At 46.7% G+C, this 22,416-nt stretch overlaps 1 protein-coding gene across 3 annotated transcripts in view; it reads left to right on the top strand.

Annotated features, from left to right (window-relative positions):
- Positions 1-22,416, top strand: part of CACNA1H (calcium voltage-gated channel subunit alpha1 H) — a 576,049-nt gene that overhangs the window by 275,873 nt on the left and 277,760 nt on the right. The window lies entirely within an intron of this gene.

Here is a 22,416-nt window from a genome sequence, read left to right as displayed (position 1 = left end):
GTAAGGTGCCACCAGATTCCTTGCTGCTAACATTGACAGAGTTCAGGCTGCAGCCTGCTCTCCCTGGAAGCCCAGGAGGAATTAGGAATCAATAAAAAGGGGATAAAGACTAAGCGAGAATCTCTTATTGCCTCTGTATCAATCCGTGGGACGCCCACATCTTGAGTACTGCATGCAGATGTGGTCACCTCATCTCAAAAATAGAGATCTTGGCATTGGAAAAAGTTCAGAAAAGGGCAACAAAAATCATGAGGGGTTTGGAACGGGGGCCATATAAAGAGAGATTAATGAGACTGGTACTTTTCAGCTCAGAAGAGAGGAGACTAAATGGCGGTGAGGAAGGGAGCATAAAATAGAGGTCTATAAAACCATGCCTGGCGTGGAGAAAGTGAATAAGGGAAAGTTATTTACTTGTTCCAATAACACAAGAACTAGGGTCTCAGACCAGCTACTTTTTTATTTAGTTTCTAATGTGCTGCAGGACCGTTCATTGTTTTAATTTACGCTTTTACATGAACTGGGGTCACCCAGAGAAATGAATAGGTAGCAGGTTTAAAACAAACCAAAAGAACTTTTTCTTCACTCAGCGCTCCGTCAACCTGTGGAACTCCTTGCCAGAGGATGTTGTGAAGGCCAGCACTTCAACAGGGTTCAAAAAAGAACTAGATAAATTCATGGAGGGTAGGTCCATCAACACTTATTAGCCAGTATGGGTAGGAATAGTGTGCCTGGCCTTTGTTAAAAGCTGGAAATGGGAGACAGGAGAGGGATCACTCAATGATTCCCTGTTCTGTTCACTCCCTCTGGGGCACCTGGCATTGGCCACTGTCAGCAGACGGGATACTGGGCTAGATGGACCATTAGTCCGACCCAGTGTGCCCGTTCTGATGTTCTTAATTCAAAGGCAGCCAACCCCCATGCCCGGGTCCTTCCCTGGCTGCATGGCACCTTCTCACTCCCACTGGATGGCCAGATACTCAAAGCCAGCTACGGTGGTGGGGGGGGGGGGGGGAGTGGGAGGCACTGCAGCTCAGCTGGGCTGGAGCGGCCCCTCCCCCCCCCCCCCCACGTGCATGCCGCCATTGAATCAGTTAACCAGTCAACATGTTTAACCAGTTAACAAGCCGTTCCATACGCCTCATCTTTTGTGGTCCCTTTTCTGTGCTTGTTCCTAGTTCAGTATATCTTTTTGAGACGTGGTAACCACATTTGTGCAGGATTCAAGACGTGGGCTTACTATGGATTTATATAGAGGCATATAGCAGGTTTTATATCCTCCCCCTTCCCCCCCGGGGTATTGCATTTTACTTTTATACACATTTATTTATTGTGTTTTTAAAAAATTTTGTAAGCCGCCTCGAATATTTTAAATACAGAGGTGGGATACAAATATTTTAAATCAATGGAAATGCTATTTTCTGTTTATTTTCTATCCCTTTAGTTAATGATTCCTACAAGCCTGTGTCCATTGAGTGGGTGTTTTCAGCGACTTATCCACAATGACATGCAAGATCTCTCTGTTGAGTGATGCCAGCTAACCCCATCATTTTCTATGGAGTGGGGAAATTAAGTTTTCCAACGTGCTTTTCTTTGTACCTGTAGCACAACCGTTTTGCAAAGTTTAGTGTACTCCCTTAATAAAGCACAGAGTTAGCTGGTTGGTTGGAAGCTGCAGAGAAAGGCAAAGTATTATTCTTTTCTTTACTCTGATCATGATTTCAGTGCTTCTAGGTAAGTTCCACTTCTGTGGGTGTGTGCCGCTTGGCAGGCAGCCAGTAGAGGAATTCATCAGAGCTCAGACGAGGAACTCCATGCGCTTTGCTAGCAGAGCATGTAGGGGAAAGGAAGTTAAGATTCTTTGGCGAGCTGTTTGTGTGAATTTCCAGCCCCAAAGCTGCTTCATTTACCAGTGACCTGGCTGCTTATATAACATACAGAGAAATAGCTTCTCCTTAGCGCATGGCTCCTATGCTGTCCCTTATTAATCACAGCTCTGATTCATTTTATTTTGGTGCTGAATGGTCCCCACGTTGAGACAATGGGGGGGAAGGAACGACTTTCTGTACCCATTCCAGATTATTTAGTTAACTGAAACAAACAAAAAAAAGGACAAACATTTATACTCTTCCTCCATGAAAGGGGGGGCAAGTCACAAAACGGAGGGCTGATAAATCGCATCCCACTACTAAGTCACGGGATAGCTCATTAGGAGGAAATACTCCGCATGGGGCAGATAAAAGCACATAAACATTTAACTACCCATGATAAAAACATTTAACGACGTGCAATAAAAAGAAGTGGCACTGAATGGGGCGGAGGGGGAGTGCCGGGGGATTCTTCGGTGCACGTGTGCAGATGTACAGCAAACACAACCCTTTGGAGCATCCCTGGCTGAGGAATGCCAGGAGTTTGACAGTCTGCCTATCCTTGAGTTTTCTGGCAATTCTCCTTTGTGCCCCAGCAAAATGGATAATTCACATTGGCTGTGGTGAGAATTGTCCTTGAACTCAATGAACCCCGTTGCTTGAGACAGCAGATTTGACCCTATGTTTCTTTATATCAGGGACAGAGGCTCTAAATTTGGGTGAGGCCCATGACCAAAAGAGGGCAAATGTAACCCACACACCTGGGGGGTGACACAGACTTAACTCATATCCATCCTCCTGCCCTTGCGTCACGACCTCATGCCGCAATATAGATGCTGTGTAAGCAAACGATCCTATCTTGGAGAGGGCAGGGATATTTATCAGATTAATTCACTGAAACCCCAGTGCCGCCTTCCAACCGTGTCTGAGCGGCTCCCACTGACGCGTTCAGGATGAAGCCTTCAGTTGCCATGACACCAAACCGTTCTCAAGGCTGCAGTGCTGCGTCTGTTTCACTGTGCCCTTGCTAACCCTAGTCCCAGACTATGTGGCCTCTCACCCACGTTCCAGTCGCTTTCAGGTAATTATCTGCTCTGATTGCTCATCTGGTGCTGTTGTCAGATATGCATCTAATCAAATGAGTCACACCAGCCCAACAGGGATAAGACAAAGCATCCCTGGTTTTGCCCACTTCCTGGGTAAGGTGTGGTTTTAATTCAGTGGCTAAATAGTTTGTGGCCTGTTTAGGGTTCCAATGGGTTTAATCTGGGTAAAGCTGCGGTTAAGTGGATCTGACATTATGGATCTCTGTTTGGATTTTTCTTACCCCCCTCCCTGGAAGTTAGGAACAGCACGTCACTGGTGCAAGAGGAGTCAAAGTCAGGCCCTCCGTGTGTTTCTCTCTTGGATCCACGTTCCTCCCAACTTCCTAATGTATGTCCATGGGTATGGCAGATCATTTCTTCAGTGTTCACAAAAGCTAGGCTTGCACGCGTACAGTCGAGGTGGGCGCAAAGAGGTCGAACCTCTCTAGTCCACACTGGCAACATCCGGGGTCCGGCCTGGTTTTCGTTAACCGGATTTCCATTTATCAGCCAACTTTCCCGCGGTCCCCTCAAGTGTGTTTACAGCCACCAGTCCTGTCTCTCAATGTTCTAGCCTGTTATTTAACTCGAATTTGACTCTAAATGTCTTTGACCCAGCAAGCAGCAGAAACGTTGGTGATGCTGCTAGACCAGTGGTCCCCAACCTTTTGAGGTTGTCGGGCGCCAGGGGGCGTGGCCGTTTGCCCGCTGGGCGCCAGGGGGCGGGGACACTTGCGCGCCCGGGGGCGGCCCCCCCCATAGCCGCATGCCCGGGGATGGCCCCCCCCCATAGCCACGCGCCCGGGGCCGGTGCCCCCTCCAAGGGCTGCGCACCCGGGGCCGGCGCTCACCGTGTGCCATGTACCCGGGGCCAGGCCAGCCCCGAGCACCTGGCGGGCGCCTGCAAATGCCCCCGTGGGCGCCATGGCGCCTGCGGGCACCATGTTGGGGACCACGGTGCTAGACCATATTGACCTCCAGTGGTTCGGCAAAGTCTCCGATTCAGCACTGGTCAGGTCCTGAGGATGCCAGACTAGAGAGGTTCAGCCTGGACGAACGACCATTAAGCATATGCAAGTGTGAGTTCTCCATGCACCAAAAGAGTTGTAGGCTCTTTGTTAAGAAGGCCACTTGGAGATGTCTCTCGGTTTCTTGTGGTGTTTAGGACAGCGTGGCAGGGAGACTGGACTTCTAGGATGGCTTTCCAGGGAGGTGTGCTTCTGTCCTGAAAGAACCTGCCATGTGTCTATTAGCTGAAGCATTTCCGCTAGCTCCGAAACCAGAGCTAATCACTGTAGTCCATATCGCCTGGCAGAAATTTCCCTCCTACATGCCCATCCATTTGTGAGAGACTCATGGAAATACCTCTTCTTGATCTCAAGTGCGATATTAGTGTAATTTCCTAAATATGTTCTCCTCTGTGCTGGCTTGATCCCACGGACCTGGATGGAGAAATACACAAGATCTAGGAAGAATCGACCCTGAGGCCTGTCACGGACTGTCTTTCTGGGTAGTCCATGCACAACCTGGGCTGTAGCAAGGGAGAGGACCTGAGAGCTTGGATCTCCCCACTAGATCTCAGGTAGAAACTTATCCCAGTGGCTGACTGCTCTTCCTGTCCAATGACCATCGCATGATTTGTGTGAAATGACACTTCTCTCTCCCTCGCCCTCACCAAAAACACCAGCCCAAAAGACAGTCCTAGGCCTCGTGCGGAATCCTCTCCAGAAGAGAGTGAGCCAGGATGACTGGACTGTTATCCCATGTCTAGCTGTTGTAGTAGCCTCGTGTTAAGGCTAAGCATGGGCGGCCAGTAATATAGGCAAGAGAAGGCACAGCCTTCCCAAAACTGTCTGCGCGCCCGACCGCTGAAGACTGGGGCTGCCACCAGGGAGGGGTGAGGCTGCGGCGTGGCAGCCTGGCCCCCCCAACTGCTGGGAAGGGATGGAGCCACGATGCAGCAGGCCTGCTCCCTGGCCTCCGGGAAGGGCTGAGTTGGAGCCATAGCACGGCAGCCCCAGCCTTCCACGTGGCCAGGAAGGATCAGTCCGGGGGTGGGCGGGACTTGGCTCCAGGGGCGGGACCTCAGGCAGAAGGGGCGGGGCGGGACTGGGGTTTGCCTTCCTCACCTGGACTTTCACCTGTTGACCATGAGGCTAAGCTATATTGGAAGGGGATCACACACTGCAGCCAACCATATTGAACCATCTGATAAATAACAGACTTTGCTTTTCCTGTCTGTCCATCCAGCCCCAAATTCATTTTCCGATTAAAAAAAAAAAACAAAGGAAATAACTGCTTGGCGACCAAAGCCAATGAGACTCCAAATCCCCAGCAGGTTTGTTTTTCACGGCTGTGTGTTGAGATACAGATTTGTATCAAAACCTGGGCTACGGATGATGAGGGAGGGGGATTCACAGGGCCCAGGAATTAATCCCATGATAAAAGAAGTAACAGTGTGCCAGAGGCAAGCAAAAGCAATGACTGGAATCCAGCACCTCCATGGTGCCGACTGGAGCCCAGGCGTTCCCTCGTGTCAGACACCAACTGCTCTGTTTAACACACCTGCCTATAGCCCTGTGGCTCAGTGACAGGCAAATGCTGACAAAAATGCTCACTGCAGGCCCAATCCTGCAGAGTACAGAGCACGTCCTTGAAGGTCCCAAGGGCGCTGTTTTTAATAGGAGCCAAGGGCATTCAGCCCCTTGCAGGCCTGGACCCTTTTGTTTCAACAGCCGATCTGCTGTTCTGAACGATGATCTTTCTTCAAGTCTCCAAACCAGCTGAGGAGGGACTTTTTGCGTACACATTTGACCGTTCAGTCCACTCTGATCCAGCCCCCTGTAATCTGAGCTACTATTTTGCAAGCTTTCATCGTTGAGAGGTAGGATGGGATTGGGTTGTGCTCAAGCCCACCGATGGCAGGGCGGGGAAGGGGGAAACTTCCCTGGGGCCCAGTGATTCAAAAGGGCCTGCAGCTCTGGCCCCCACCACCACTGCTACTGCTGCGGGCCCTTTAAATCACCAAAGCTGCGGGCCCTTTAAATCCAAAGCTGCGGGCCCTTTAAATCACCGCCGGAGCACCACATAGCAGGCTCTGAGGCCTGGTGGAGGGCTCTGCATGACATGATCCGGATAGCATGGAGCATTGGCTTCTTCAGCCCCGCCCCTTCCCCCGAAGCCCTGCCCCTCACGGGAGTGCGGAGCATCCTCCCTACCTTGCCCAGCAAGTCTGTCGGACCCCCAAGTCTTGCTCTAGCTAGCATGCCTGTCCACATGTCACCATTTGCGTCGAATGGCTACCCAAGAGTACAGAAGTGGTGCCCCCATTGTGACAAGGCTACAAAGATAATGTCAGCTCTGCTATTGTTCCCATAAGCAAAGGGAGTGATGCTCCATTTGTGCAAACGATACGGGCTTGTTCTCCTGAAGCAAAAGGATGATCTCAATCGATCCCTTTTCTCGCTGTGAAGTTCTGGGTGGTCATTGGTACAGTCCAGCTGCTGCGGAATAGGGCGCTGAGTTTGAAAAACCATAAATAACAAACCACTCTGTGATTCAGACCAAGGCCTGGCCATGTTTATTCTGTGGCTTTTGAGGAGAGTGGCAAAAGCTGTGAGCTAGAAACTAAATAGCCAGAGATGCAATTGAGTGGAAAAGCCTTAGTGGAGGAAACTTCTTGACATCAGTAGAACTAAATGGAAACCGCTGTATTTTTCCTCTCATCTGTCATAATAATGTTTGGTGCTTTTTAATACTGTGCACCTATAGATCTCATATCGCTTTGGAAAGATAGGTGTTTTATCTCCATTTTACAGATGGGGTATAGAAAGATTAGGTGTCTTGCCCAAGGTTGTGCAGCAAATCAGTAGCAGAGTGAAGAGTAGCCTCAAGTCTCTTGCTCCCAGCCACTTGACCACACTAGAAAAAATTAAATTACCCAATGTGGAACCTTCCCTAAAGTAATGGATCTGAAATTCACTGGCCAGATTTTCAGCTGGTATAAATCAATGTAGCTTCTCAGAATCCTTAGCAATTCTCTTCAACAAGTTGAGAGAATAGGTGAGATCCCAGAGGGAGGAAAGGAGCACCTGTGTGTCAGTCTAACTTTAATTCTTGGAAGGATACTGGAAGAAATGATCAGACAATAAAATTGTGAGCCGCAAGAGGATAAAAGGGTGGTAAGTCACACCCAGCACAGATTGGTCAAGAACAAATCATGCCAAACCAACCTAATTTCCTCCTTCGGCAGGGTTACTGGACTAGTGTGTAGCAGGAAGCAATGGATATGATATATCTTGATTTTTTAGGAAGGCTTTTTACACAGTCCCACCTGACATTTTCATAAGCAATGAAGGGACATGTGGTCTAGATTAAATTAGTGTTCCCTCTAATTTTTCCCCTCTAATTTTGTCCATCTGTGTGTGGAATGCATTTTGTTATGTGCACTGAGACATGTGCAGATGTGCACCACCAGTAGAAACATATGTTGTGGATGCTCTGCTAATCAGCTGGGTGGCATCTGAATCTCTCCTGAGTGGCTGCCCAAGTGCTGTGCTTTCAGGAAACACTGGTGTAAGCTGAAAACCTGTGCTCAGAATCGTTATCGATGGCTTGCTGTGATGTGTGATTCCCACTGACTCACCCACAGGTTGTGATGTAGTGTCAGTACCTTGCCGGTTGTTCTGCTTGGGTTGTGGGTTGTGGATGACCCCTTTTGGCCTTTGCCTATGAACACTGCCCAGCAGGTGGGCTGCCTAAGTCAGGTAGACAAAGACTCAACGGTCAGATGAGTTGGAGCAGCGAGGGAACTAGGGAAGTGAGTGTTCAGGGGAAGGGGTCAGTCTTGGGCAGAAACCATGAAGGGGACAGACCAAGGAGGGTCTGGAATCTAGGGGCCTAGGGACCCCATCTCAAGGGGTCTGAGGCATCCTGGCCCAGACTCCGGTAGACACATCACATCTATGCTGTGCTGTATCCTGGAGAAGCAATAAACCCTCTGTTCTTGCTGCTATGAGGGTGCAGTGTCGGGGGAACCCCGACTGCACCGACACACCCAGTACAGCCGTTCTTATGTACTCCAATTTGGCACTGATTCCCTTATTGGCAATTGTCATTGTGTCCAAGGAACAAATGGACCAAGAACTAGAACAACCCTCTTACAACGGAGGAGATCTTGGCCTTTCACTGCGGAGAAGCTTCTAGCGGGGCTACATGCTCTCTGAAAGATGCTCCAACTCCTTTGTCTTTTCACCTCCTGGCCTCTCTTCTGAGACTGCCAGCAAGAATGCCAACTTGATTGGAAAAACCTTTCTACTGAGAAGATGCAAGGCATGATTTAGATCCCCCTCCAGCTATCAAGTCTGTTCTTCAAATCTTCGAATCTTCAAAAGCTTTCACGGACGCAGGGTCATCGTGAGCAAGAACGAGTGTATGCATTGCTCCAGGGGGTTTAGCACCTGTGTTAATCTTTTTAGTTTGAAGTTTAATCCAGAAAAGCTGCGACGTGCTCCACTGTCTGTCTTCGCCCTTAACAGCTTTACAAAACTCTGACCACAGACAGGATGAATGAGGCCGGACAACAGCCCGCACTCACCTTCTTCTAAATTGCATATGGTTTCCAAAGGTTGCGTGGAGAGAAGCGAGCTATTGAGCAATGGATTCAGACATTTTTTTCTGTTGGGGGCATAGCTGTGGATGGACAGATTTGGGTCTAAAAAATGTGCGTATTGTCCTAGGGTTGAGTTACTTGAAGCCTATTCCTTGTGACTATTTACTTCAGTTATTTGCTACTGGCATTCATTGGTCACGGAGGTCACATGGTATTGTTTCTTTTTCCCGACTGGATGAATCCCAGATCCTCTAAGTGCTTGCAAAACAAACTCCTCTAGTGCTGCTATTTGCTGTTTACTTATTCCCACAGGTACTGAGGAATAGAGTCCTGAAAATCTGCAGATATCCACTTCCTATCTGTAGGTACCCACATCCACTCATTTTTGAGAGTGCTGGTGCTAATTTTTTATCTAGTGCCCTGCACATTTGGGGATATCTGTTTTATCTCTGTGGGTGTCCGCCTCTGCGAAGGTGGTTGCAGCTGTCCAGGGTTCATTTTGTGGATGCCAAATTTTGTATCCATGCCAGGCTCTACCTATGAACATTGAACTCAAGTCAAGGGAGTTGAAATGTTACATGTGCAAACCAGTCCCTACGAATGAATGACCTTAGAGCAATGCACAGTTCTCTGATTTGTCCCTGTAATAAACATAACTCTGTAATAACATCAGCCACTGAAGCCAACCTGGGAGATTTTAAGCTGCTGGAAGTCCAGCTCCTGGAAGCTTCCAACATGTCCCCGTGGCCCCTTGGTGGGGAGGGGCAGGGGGACTCTGCATGCCGCCTCCACCCCAATCACTGATCCCATTGGTCAGTAATGGTAGCCAATGGGAACCTCGAGGGCAGTGTCTATGTGCAGGGGCAGCACCCGGAGCCACCCCTGCCCCTAGGGGCCACAGAGATGTGCTAAGCTCTTCTGGGGGCCACGCGGAGCTGCCCAGTCAGACACCTCAGCCCTGAGCCCCTCCTGCACCACAGCTCCCTGCCTCAGCCCTGAGTCCCCTCCCAGAGCCAGTACCTTGTGTCCCTTCCTGCACCCCAGTCCAGAGCCCGCTCCCAAACCCCATGTGCACCCCACCCCCCTTCCCCAGGCTTAGCCCAGAGCCCCCTCTCATACTCTAACCCCCCTCAGCCTTAACCCAGAGGATAATTAGAGGAAAGTCGAAAGAGATCTTCCCTAACCGCTCTCTCTCTCTCTAACGTAGTCTCCCGTCTGTCCTAATCCTTCCTAAAGCAAAGCAAATGGAGTGTGGGGGCCAGATGGAGTTGCCGTGGCATGCGCATACAGCTGTGCACAGCTGGCATGCAGCTCTTGGGATTCTTTGTTCACTAGCAGGCCAGGGCAGCCAGATTTTTAGATGGCTCACAGAGAAAGAGAGAGAAGAAATCTATTGTCACAAATCCTACCTCACAAGAACCACCATGTTGAGGGCAGAGCTGCTACACTCCCTTTGTCTCTTTCCTTTCCCCTCTAGTCCCCACTCTGATACTGATTCCAAGTTACTCATGTCCTCCCTGGAACAGGGTCGTGGCGGCTGCATGCTGAAAACACCCCGAAAACACCCCACTGATACCTGTTGTACGTTAGTTCTTGATAGTATTGCCAGGTAGCCAGTTTTGAACTGGACAGTCCAGTATTTGAGCTTTCTGTTTGGGAAACAAATTGAGAAAATATAAATGAGAAAATATAAATGGCTGGTATTTTCTAAATAAGATGTAACGTAGATTGTGATGTAATGTCAAGTGTGTCCGGTATTTTTGTTGAAACCATCTGGCAACCCTAGTTCTTGAGCGTAAGGACTGGAATCTGATCTCATTCCTACTGGCTTCAGACTACAGCAGCATTTCGTAAAGTGTGTTCCGTGTGCCGCAAGGCAGTCAGAGGTGTGCCGTGGAAGAACAAAATTAAAAATGGTCGCCCTTAAAGGGACAAGCCTCCTTTTTTTTTTCTCCACAACTTTTCCTTGGGAGCTTTTTTTTCTCAACAAAAAAATCCTTGGTATTCCCCATTAAAAAAAATTATTGCTGGGGTGTTCCTCGGTCTTAAAAAGTTTAAGAAACACTGGACTACAATCACTGCCTTGCGTTCAGTGAAGCTCTACAAATCTCGGAGGCAACAGAATCTGCTGAGGTACTAAAGTTACAGGCCTACGTCTCCCCTCCTCCCTGTCCCATGGCGGCTACTCTGAATTTAGGCCCTGATCCTGGTGGTAGAACCTCGTGGGTGCAGGGATGTATAAACTGCCAGGTTGGAGCCTTAGGCTTCTAGAGGGGTTTATTTTTTAAAGGGACATAGGCTGTGATTTTCAAAGGAACCAATGGGAGCTGGATGCCCAAATCTTATTTTTTCAGGAGGAGCCAGGCACCTGACTCAGAACTCTTTGAAAAATCCAGCAATAGTCAAATATTTTTTTAAATCTCCTTGCCTTTTGGATCAGGTATTAGTAGCATCGTAGACTAAAAACTGAAGGTTCCGCTGACTGTTTCTTCTGTAAACCCATGTAATTACAACTTGGCTTTCATTTCTTGTTCTTATACTCCTCAGAGACTTATGCACAGTGTCGCGGTCCAGTAAAGCTACAATGTGGTTGAGTAACAACAGTATTGCCAGCCCCGAGCATTTAGAAACCATGATTCAGTCCTCCCCAAACACCTAAGAGATTGCCTTAAAAATAATAAATGTGGGGGGAAGGGAGGTTCTGTGCCTTCTATTTTCTCACCCTGCTGGTTGCATTTTCAAACTTTTTTCCAAAAGTTGGAGGGCCAGAAATTTACTTTTTTTTTTTCATGAAAACAAAACAAACCCGGTATCATGAGACTTACAAGCAGCAAATTTAATGCATCTGTCTCAAAGAATTTTGAGAAATTACAAATGTGAGGAGCACTGATTAGTCCCATAAGTATTATTTCTATAGTAGAAATGGGAACCCTCACTTGAAGTGTGGAAACAGAACATACATGAGGTCACAAACATCAGAGCAACATCATCATCATCACAACAGCATCAGAGTCAACCTATAAGCCAGGTAGAATGAGGAAAACTGTCTGAATATTCCTTTTTTTTCTAAGCTATGAATCAAATGTTTACTAGTGACAAAAATAGGGAATGTTTGTCAGTTTTTAAATGCTAATAATACCCAGCTCTTACATAGCAAGTTTCACGCATAGATCTCAAAATTCTTTACAAAGCTGGTCGTATCATTATCCCCATTTTGCAGAAGGAGAAACTGAGGCACAGAGTGATTTTAAAGTAAATTGCCCAAGATCACCCAGCAGGCCAGTGGCAGAGCCATGCTTAGAATCTCCTCCTGAGTTCAAATTGACTGGACCACACTGCCTTTGTGTGTTATTTTTCTTTTGTTTTGACTGTATTCCTTTCAGTGTCACAATGTAAAACAATACAGGCCATCTCAGAATACAAGCTAGGGCCTTGTCTACCCGGCAAAGTTGCACCAGTTAAGTTTAAATCGGTTTAGCTAAACTGGTGCAAATCCTAGTGTAGACACTCATTTCAATTGAAGAGCAGCTGATTTCTGGTTAGCCTAAATGTGATCCTAAGCAACGTAAGCAAAACTGAAATAAGAGTGTCCATACAGCACTTTGCAACTATTTGACTATATTGCTTTAAATTAACATCTTAAGTTATAGCAGTGTAAATTTCTCATGTAGGAAAGCCAAGGTCTCATCAACTAAAGCACCAGAAGGGCTAGATAAAACCACCCCATGCGGGGCAGACTCCTTCGTGACTTGCTTTGATGGGGGAGGATTGCCAACTCCACACACAGCAGCAGCGTGGCTTCTCCTTCCCTCCCCCCCCTCCCTCTTCAGTCAAATCAGGGACCAATAAATCTATGAATTAGAAGAAAAATAAGACTCCTCTTCTGGAAACATTTGCTGTCTTAAAAATGCATATAAAATCTCTTCTGTACACTATAAAATGTGAAGTGTTAGGATGTGTCTAGACTACAGGTATTTTTTGAAAAAAGTGGCCTTTTTTCTAAAAATCTTTACCTGCATCTAAACTGCTGCCACATTCTGTCGACAGTAAATAGAAAGAACGCGGCGGTTTTGTTGACCATGGAAAACCTCGTTTTACGAGGAATAATGCCTTTTTTCGAAAGTGTTCTTTTGAAAAAAGGCGCTATGTAATGCAAACTGTGCTTTTTTGAAAGAAAGCATCCAGACTGCCTGGGTGCTCTCTTTCGAAAAAGCGGCTTGCTTTTTCGAAAGTACTGGTTGTGGTCTAGATGCGCTCTTTCGAAAATGTCTTTCGAAAAAGCCTCTTTCAAAAAGGCGTGTAGTCTAGACGTAGCCTCGGTGACAAACCATTTTGCTCCGGCTCCGATTAGGTCAGTTTCAAAGACTAAAATGTTCTCTGCTACTTGTGTGCCTGATCTAATTAATCAATAATGGATCAAGCCAGATCCTGGCCAGATAAGTTGACATGGTTGAGAACAGAGTGGTGATCATCTTGGTCATTGTAGAGCAGCCCTTGGCAACAGCTCTTGCAACGGCTCTTCTTGATCTTCAGAACCAAGAGTCTTTCCTTGCGGTAACTCTGATGTTAATTCAGAAATGTTAAAACCTTTGTTTCAGTGACTGGGCACATCAGTTTAGCAATTGTGATAGCACACTGTGCACTGGCATCATTTCCTAGAAGTAGCTGGTTTTAAAGTCGACTGCTTCTAAGCTCTGGCCCGAATCCAGATGCGAAAGAGGCATTTCAATAGGTGAGTGGTAATTTACACACTCGGGTAGGATTGCTGGCCTGTTGCAGACTGTATAAACCTGTGTGGGAGAAATCAGGTTTTACTGACAACTTTATATCCCCACTAGCCTTTGGCATGTACATTCCATCAATTAAGATTCCCTTGTTTCCTACCAACATATAACTTACACCTCCACTCTGAATTTGGCGCTGAGTGTGGAAATGGAAGTCTTGCTGCAGAGATGCATTTATGCATAAATGATAATTGGTATCAGATAGTGCTTTCTCATCTGCAAAGTGCTGGAGGTATGGATAATTTAATACTTGTCCCCTGGTCTTGAAACATGATGGTTCTTGGAAATCCCACCAGGAGGAAAAAAATCTCAATTTATCTCAGATAAAGCACTCATTAGTACACTATGGAGAACAATCTTTGCCTGGACAAAGTGATTTTCCAACAGCAGTCTCCCTCAAATGTAACAGCCTTGTGTTTGCAACGAGTAGTCCTGTGGCACCTTCGAGACTAACAAAACCAGCATGCGCTTTTGTGGGTAAGACCCACTTCACCAGATGAGTTGGAGTGGAAATAACAGAATCCAAGATATATGTAACAGCAAAAGAAGTACCTGTCAATTGTTAGATCCATGTTAACGAAGCTAATTAAGTGGGCTGGATGGGTCCCATTCACAGCTCTCAATGTGAAAATGTGGATGTCAAAAGCAGGTGAAATTGGCTTTGTAATGCAGTTACCAATTAATGTCTTTATTCAAGCCTAGGGTAACAGTGTCAAATCTGTAGATGAATTACAGTTCTGCAGACTCTCTCTGTAACTGGGTGGTGAAATTCCTTTGCAGAATACTTTTAAATCCATGACTGAGTGACCAGGTTGGTTAAAATGTTCCACTACAGGTTTATGTGAGTTACTATTTCGGATGTCTGATTTGTGTCCATTAATCTTTTGGCTCAGAGACTGTCCGGTTTGGCCAATATCCATGGCAGAGGGGCATTGCTGGCACTTGATGGCATAAATCACATTAGAGGATGGGCAGTTGTATGAGCCTCTGGTGGGGTGGCTTCTGTCGTTAGGTGCTGTGATGGTACTGCTTGCAGAGATGTGTGGGCAGAGCTGGCAACAGGGTTTGTTGCAGAAGTAGGTTCCTGTGTGTGTTTCTCAGGTGTGATGTGTGGCTGGTGGCAAGAAATTGCTTCAGGTTGGGGGGCTGTCTGTAGGCGAGGATTGGCCTGTCTCACAAGGCCAGTGAGAGTGAGGGATCGTTTGCAAGTATGTTTTCAAGTTTAGGTGGGAATTGGAGATTAGCTTAGTTCAGGTTTAGTGGCCGGCACACTAGAATTTGCTGTACAGACAGAAATATTAAGCAAATCTCTTATAATTATCATTCTCTCTAGTGACAGATGACGGCAGGTCTCCCTGTTGTCTTTTATTTTTAAAACTCTGCTTAATCACCGACTCGGCTGCCTTTAAACTAGGTGATGCTTCACTGGCTGCTGAGAGCCATCATTTCCATGGCAACTAAAATTTACTGGTGTTTGTACAGTGATACTCTTAATGGGTCAGCAGCCATTACAGGTGGGGTGCGATGACATGAGCAAACTAAAGGACGATTGGGAACCTGGAAGAATTCCAAGCAAGCAAGCGAAAAGTGTCTGTACATGGGGTCGAGTCCAAGCCCAGCATATCCAGACATAGCCTCAGGTCTATTGACGTCCTGCTGTACAGAGAGAGGTGGATTGTAATGGGGATGAAGCTGTGATAAACCAGGGCTATGTCTAGACTGTAGGCTTCTTTCAGAAGAGATCTTCTGCAAAAACTTCTTCCGAAAGAGCGTCCACACTGCCCAAGCGCATCGAAAAAGTGATCTGCTTTTTTGAAAGATAGCGTCTCAATTGAATGGACGCTCTCTTGCATGTAAGCTGTGATTACTATGTACGGAGTGGCCACCGGGGCACCTGTGCTTTTTCCTCTTTCCTCTTCTAGCGAAAGAACTCCCTCTTTCCCGTCCACACATGCCTTTTTGCGGAAGAGCTCTTTCAGAAAAAGGCTTCATCCTCGTAGAAAGAGGTTTACCAATGTCGGAAAACCCCCTCTGTTCTTTCGATTTACTTTCGAAAGAACACGATTGCAGTGTGGACGTAATTGAAGATTTTTCAGAAAAACAGCCTTTTTTCCGAAAAAAACTCTGTAGTGTAGACATACCTCAGGCACGCTGGTAAGAGATTGAAGTCCCTTTTCTGGCACCAGTCACCTGATGTGCTTACAGGTTACTGCCCCTGTTACATCTTCCCTTCCATTCTTGCCAGCTCTCATGATTTTAACATTAGAATTTGTTGTTTTTCTTTATACCCAAGCACCTGGAGTCATGGGAATACATGAGAATTTTGTACTTCTGTTGTTTTGGGTTTTTTTTAATCAGTTGCCAGCCCTAATGGGTACAGATTAAAATTTAAAATGGGGCTTCTAATTAGAGCCCTGCAAATCTGCAGATATCCACTTTATATCCGTTTTATATCCGCTGTTCGTTTTTGTGGATAGGGATGCGGATACAGGTATACATTTTGCATTTGCGCAGGGCTCTACCCCTGCTTGCTCAAACAAAAGCCAACAAAACAAATTGTGGTCCTTTAAAAAAGAATCTCCCAATGGCTAAGCCGCCCCCGTGATTCTAAAGGCCTTCTCTATGATATTTGAACCTGTCGGGTGCGCAATACTGAAACACAGTGTCATCCAAACATTCCAACTACAGACTTCTACATCCAGTGATGAGTACACGGCAGGTGATCTGCAACCCTTGACACGACTGGATTTCCCTGTCTGTTGCATGGAAGTTGTAGGCATAGGAATGGCGTTCCTAGCCTCTGTGAGTATGTCTAGACTGCATCCTTCTGTCAGCAGAGGGATGCAGATTAGGCAGGTCAACATTGCAAATGAGGCAGGGATTTAAAGATCCTGTGCCTAATTTGCATAAAAATGGCCACCCTATTTTGCTGACTCAGCACGTTGTCGGCAAAAAGCGGCAGTCTAGAGGGGGATCTATCGAGAAGGAAAGCCTTTTTCGACAGATTCCTTATGCCTCCTGCAAGGAGGTTTACAGGATCTGTCGAAAGAGGCTTTCTTTCTCGACAGATCCCCCTCTAGACTGCCACTTTTTTGCCGACAAAGTGCTGAGTCGGCAAAACACGGTGGCCGTTTTTATGCAAATTAGTCACAGGATATTTAAATCCCTGCCTCATTTGCAATGTCGACCTGCCTAATCTGCATCCCTCTGCTGACAGAAGGATGCAGTCTAGACATACCCTGTCTATCAGAGGCTGGAAATGGGTGACAAGGGAAGGATCTCTTGATGGTTCCCTGTTCTGTTCACTTCCTCTGGGGCATCTGGTATTGGCCACTATCAGCAGACAGGAACTGGGCTTAGATGATCCTTTGGTCTGACCCAATATGGCTATTCTGATGTTATGTTCTTAAAGTTACTCTCTTTAATCACATAGCTATTTCTTATTCTGAGAACTGTCCCTTCCTCCGTAGGTTGTGTGGCCATTAAAGTGGATTCATCACTGGCCGTCTATCTTGACTGCTTCTTGTTTCTTTCATAGCCAGTGACTTTTGTCATCTGTACTGGTCTGATTGTCCGCTTAGTATTCCACTTTCTGTAATCCACTTGGAATGTAGTTTCGTCTCCATATATGCATTTGTTTCTTTTAAAAAGTCACTTTTTATTACTTTTGCTCTCGATAGTACAGTCTCGTTTTAGTGAACATGCTGTTGGTGGATGTCACTGAGCGACTTAATGTATAGTTTTAGTCGTAAATAATCGGATAAAATACTAACAGATGCTAGTGGCTACGCAATGACATTTCGTAGTGTTTTCTAGTATAACTTCTGTTTCCACTGAGCCATGGGGTGTTACTGCCAACATGCGGAGGCACTGTCTTCAGCATTTTGGATGGCTGCAAGAAACAGAGAGCCAGTGAATTTTCTCCTCCGGTAGCACTCACCCACGGGAGTAGTTATCATGTATGACAATAACACGGATTGCATGGGTGTCACCCGTGTAAACTGCCAGCCACTTTCCATTTGGAATCTAACCATCTGTGCCGTTTGCAGCGAGGGTAACTACATGCCATTGCATATGCCTTCCGTTGTCGTTTCCGAACATGTAGTTCTTCTGCCATTATTTCATGGCAAATTTGCTTTGAATCAAGAAGCTTGTTATAGTAGATAGTACTATGAAAATGTTTGCCTCTCCACAAGCCTCTGGTCTGGTAGTCCCAGGCTCCCGCTGGGAAGTATGTTGCACTATTACACGGGTGGTGTCTATGAATGATTTGTACCCAGTAGGGCTTTTATTGCTATCAACTCCTTTGCTATTTGCATTGACTCACACCTGCTATTGGCTGGCGCATTTGACTGTGCACAGTAAGGGATTGATGAGGTGTTTTTTTCCTGATACACCGAAAAGAATTGCTGAAATGAGCCATTCTGGAGCGGTGCACTACTCACTGTTATTAAGTCATCTGGAATTTCACAGCAAGCAAACTGTTATTTACAATGTGCTATTCCATTGCCGCTTGACGTGTTGTGCAACAGGTGGGGAAGAGTAGTAACCCACTAACAAGATGTAATCTTCTTATTTAAGTCAAACACATCTGTGGCAGCCTAAATTCCGGAGTGTTCACAAATCACCCTTGGCTGCACTGGTTCGGTTGCTTTGATGGCAGCATTCGTGCTCGGCCAGAAGAGGCCATCTTGGGCTCTGCGTTGACCCAGGTGAACATGGTGGCTTGGGCTTAGCTTTTCCCATTTTGTGCTGTGACCCTCTGCCAGAATCTCACCATCTGTCACAATGCCGGCGGACCCAGTACAGGTTCTATGAGGAGGACCCTATCGAAGTCACAGCCGTGCAAAACAGGTTGCGCACTGTGAAATCTGGAGTCCTCCCGTGAAATCTGGCCTTTTGGGTGCTTTGACCCTGCACTGGTTGTTTCCAAACTATGACTCAGTACTGAGTCGTGGAATTTCGGGGACTGGGTCTTTTCTGTCTTGGCACCGTAGTCTGTGCTGCACTCCAGAAGCAACCGGCTACAAAAGGGAGAGCGCACAGGGCTCTGCACACTGCCCCTGCCCTGAGCACTCACTCCACACTCCAATTTGATGGGAAGCTGCTTCTGCAGCACAGCCTGGTCTGCGGTGCCAGGAGAGGCAGGAAGCTGCCCTAGCACTCCCGCTGCATCACTGACCGGGGAGCCACTGAATGTCAGCCCCTCCTGCCCCAGCCCTGACCTGCACCCCAGCTGGAGCCCCCTCCAGCATCCCAAAGCTCTCCTCCTCAGCCTTCTCCCCCCACCCCTGGCTATAGTCTTGGCCATGTGCTCAGCTCTGAAGGCAGCACCCTGCCAGCAGCAGCACAGAAATAAGAGTGGCAATACCATACCCATGTCACCCTTACTTCTGTGCTCCCACCTGCAGAGCTAGGCACCTGGACGGTTTCAGCTGCTGACTAACAGCCCAGTTTTGCAGGCAGCAGCACAGAAATAAGGGGAGCAGCACCATACCAACCCGTCCTGCCTTCGGCACTGCTGCTGGCGGTAGCTCTGCCTTCAGAATTGGACTGCTGGCCAGCAGCCGCTGCTCTCCAGCTGCCCAGCTCTGAAGGCTATGCCTCTGCCAGCAGCTTTGCAAAAATAAAGATAGCAGTACCACAACTCCCCTTCCCCCACTAACCCTACACAACTCTTTTGTGGGTCAGAGCCCCTACAATTACAACACTATAAAATTTCAGATTCAAATATCTGAAATCATGGGAGTTACCATTTTAAAAATCCAGTGATGGTGAAATTGACCAGCGTGGATCGTGACTTTTGTAGGGCCCTATCTATGAGTGTGTCAGCACTGTTCCTGGCTTGGAGGACACTTTACGAAAGCAGCAGGCCATAGGTTAAACCAGAGCCTCAGAGAAGTTCCTTTACCAAACCAATTTTCTTTCAGATTGGAGCATGTCCCACTGCGAACAAGGGACATAGCATTCTCAGTTTAGTGCATTGTCAAGAGAAATTGAGAATGAACTGAATTGCCTCTGTCTGGAGTTTCTGAGCACCACAGGGGAAGGAGGATTAGTTCTGTTAGACCACATCTCTCAGAGTAATCCCACTTTCGAATTATGGAACAAATCACTGTCATTAATCTGATGTGAAAGTAAATAGGCCAGGCGCTTAATGCATTTGCACAAAACCCAAGTCCCAGAGAAGAGAAATCTGTCTGGTGAGACAGAACAATGGCAAACCTCCCTGCACCCGGCTGGAGGTTAAAATTCAGCATGCTTCTGTAAGATTGTGTCAGGCATTGGTCTTTTTAGGGTAGGTTTAAGAGAGAGGTGGGAGAAATATGCTCACATGGAAATATCAGATGGGCAAATTCTTCACTGGTCCTTTGGTATATTTCTTAGGGCACATCTACACAGCAGCATTATTTCGGAATAACTGATGTTATTTCAAAATAACAGTCCGCATCTACGCTACAAGCCTTTATTTCGAAATCATGGCAAGCTGGAGGACTTTTATTCCAACTCATGGTAATCCTCATTTCACGAGGAGTAAGGGAAGATGAAGGAAGAGTGCTCTTCCTTCGACATCCTGCTGTGTAGACAGTCCTAAACGCCATGTTGTTTCGACTTAAGCTACACAATTAACGTAGTTGACGTTACGTAGCTTAATTCGACTTTAGCCCTTATCATGCATTCTCTACTGCTTTCCCAGACTGGGCTAAGCATCCCAAGTGAGGAGACACCCATCACTTCTAGTTGAGGTGTCCACAACCTAAAATACCCCAGCATTTGGAAACTTTTATTCCTCTTCAGCCTAATTTTTCCTTTCCCTAATTTCTTCTAATGCTTGGGTCTTACGTTCCTTTTCTCCTCTTGAGAATTTCCAGGGATGTCTTTTGCTGGACAAGGCTACAATTCTGTAATCTGCATGGCTTGAGCTTTCTTTGGGCCACCATGCTGTAGATGTTCCTTCCAAAATCATTCCTGACTTACTGGAAAATAACTTCCGGGACTCACTTAAGCTTATTTAAACTTTATGGATGTCCTTTCACATGTAGGTGCTGTGGCAAAGTTCCAACCATGCTTCTAAGGGACAGTGTTTGCCTTGCAGAGTCGCTGTGACCCTCTACACAGCAGCCTTTTCTTTTTCTAGAGGCAAGGTCACCCCAGTTTGGGTTGAAAGACCCTCCATCATCCTGATCTCCCCTCTCAGGCAGACTCTGAAGTGGATGGGAGAGAGTTGGGGGAACTACTCCCCAACAGACAAGGGCAACAGACGAGGTTTCCTTTACTCCCAGTCTGGCAGCTTTTTCCCTGGGCCACTTCCCCAAGCAATCTCTCCCAGTACCTTTCCTCTGGTACCTGGGCAGGCCTGTCTTCCTCCTCCACAGCACTCTGTCTTGCTTGCAGTCCTCAGCTCACACACACAGTTCTCCAGCAACATACCTACTCCTCCCAGTCCTTCACTCTTTTCCTTCCCTCTTCCTTACCTGAGGGGAAACCTTTTAAAGCAGCCCCACAGGCCTTAATTGGCTGATTAACCTGCTGTTCCAGGCAAGCTCTTAACTAGTCTCAAGCGCCTGCCTCGGTTATGTGGCCATGGTCTCTGGAAGCTTATTCAGGCAAGAGAAAACTTATTTACCCAGAGCCCTGCATATCTGCCATTGAAGTAATTGGCAAACTCTAGTTGATTTCAGTGGGGCTAGGATTTCATCCTAGATGTCTCCTCTTTACATATCTAAATTCAGGCACTCAATGGCAGTAACGAAGGCCTGATTGAGATAAAAAGCTATGGAAAGCCATATGAATTTATTTATCATGAGAAGAAGAGCATGAAAGTTGTTGCTTTCATTGATGTGCATGGGAGAGGAGTCTGAGAAGGATGACAGCCCATACTTGTCCATACAGAGTAGAGCATTTGCTATAGGAAACAATCTTGAGCTAGACAGATATCCGGGCAAAAATGATCCATTGGATATTTTTCCATCTCTGAAATAACACGGGTGCCTATTATTCTATTGTGGCCACAGAATCGATTACAGAGAGATGCAGGGGATGGTTACATTGCTGCTAGAGGAGGCTAGACGGAGTAAATTAAACTTGGGTCAGCTTTGTGCTAGTTTGATCACTTAGTGCAATCTATCTACAGTTTTTGTTCTGTGCTCATTACTGTAGGCTGGCCTGCCGGTGAAATGTCTGTGCAGGCCCCCCTGATTAAAATGAGGTGCTGAAAGTGGTTGATTGGTCTGCAGGGTGTCATGACCATGAGAGATGGGCAGCAGCCTGGGCACTAAGGGGTTAATTTTACCTACCAAGGTATCTGCTCAGCCAATAGAAATGCAGATCGGGATTTCAAACTGGGTCAAAGGAATTTTGGGGGTTTTCCTTCCTTTGTCCCTGGGCAGTTTCTCTCCAGCTAATGAGGGGGACAGACAAAACGTCTCGCTCCAAGAAAAGACTTTTCACTATCTGTAAGTAGGGTGAAGTCCAGATAAATCCGTTAGGTTTTATTGTTTTATGGTTTGGGAATGGGAATCTGATGTCTGTGCATTTAAAAATGGGTTTTTCTCTCCTTTGTAACTAAGTTTTGGCCCATGGTAGAACTCCCCATGAGTATATTAATTGGTGACATTCCCATCTAGTCATTATAGCAGGAATATTGTGGTGATAATAAAAGTTATTTCTCTTTTCTTTTTATTAACCTGGTTTGGGTTAATTTTTGTGTCCTGGTTTAACTTTAGGGGCTGAGATTTCCCAAGTGGTCTCTCCCTGGTTTCCTTATCATTACTTGGGTGGTGGCAGTGGATTTTTATCCCCAAAACCTAGTTTTTTAAGATTTTGGGGGGGAAGTTTTATACCAAAACCTGGAAAAATAAGGTTTGGGGGTACTTTTGTGGTCCCCCACTTCTGCGTTTATCGTGCCAGAGCGGGGAAACAGCCTGGACAGAGGGATACGTGACATTCTATGACACAATGTCTCTCGTAATTAAAGAATGTCTGAGAACCTTGATGGTTCCTCCACAGTGATGCAGGCCATTGCTTGGCTGAGTATGAAGAGGGATTTGAGCTTTCAAAACAAGGGAGCA

Source organism: Pelodiscus sinensis, chromosome 15 (genome assembly GCF_052426305.1).
Source record: "Pelodiscus sinensis isolate ZL-2025 chromosome 15, ASM5242630v1, whole genome shotgun sequence".
NCBI lineage: Eukaryota > Metazoa > Chordata > Testudines > Trionychidae > Pelodiscus > Pelodiscus sinensis.
Note: the sequence above shows the minus strand (reverse complement) of the source record. Positions and strands in the feature narration are given on the sequence as shown.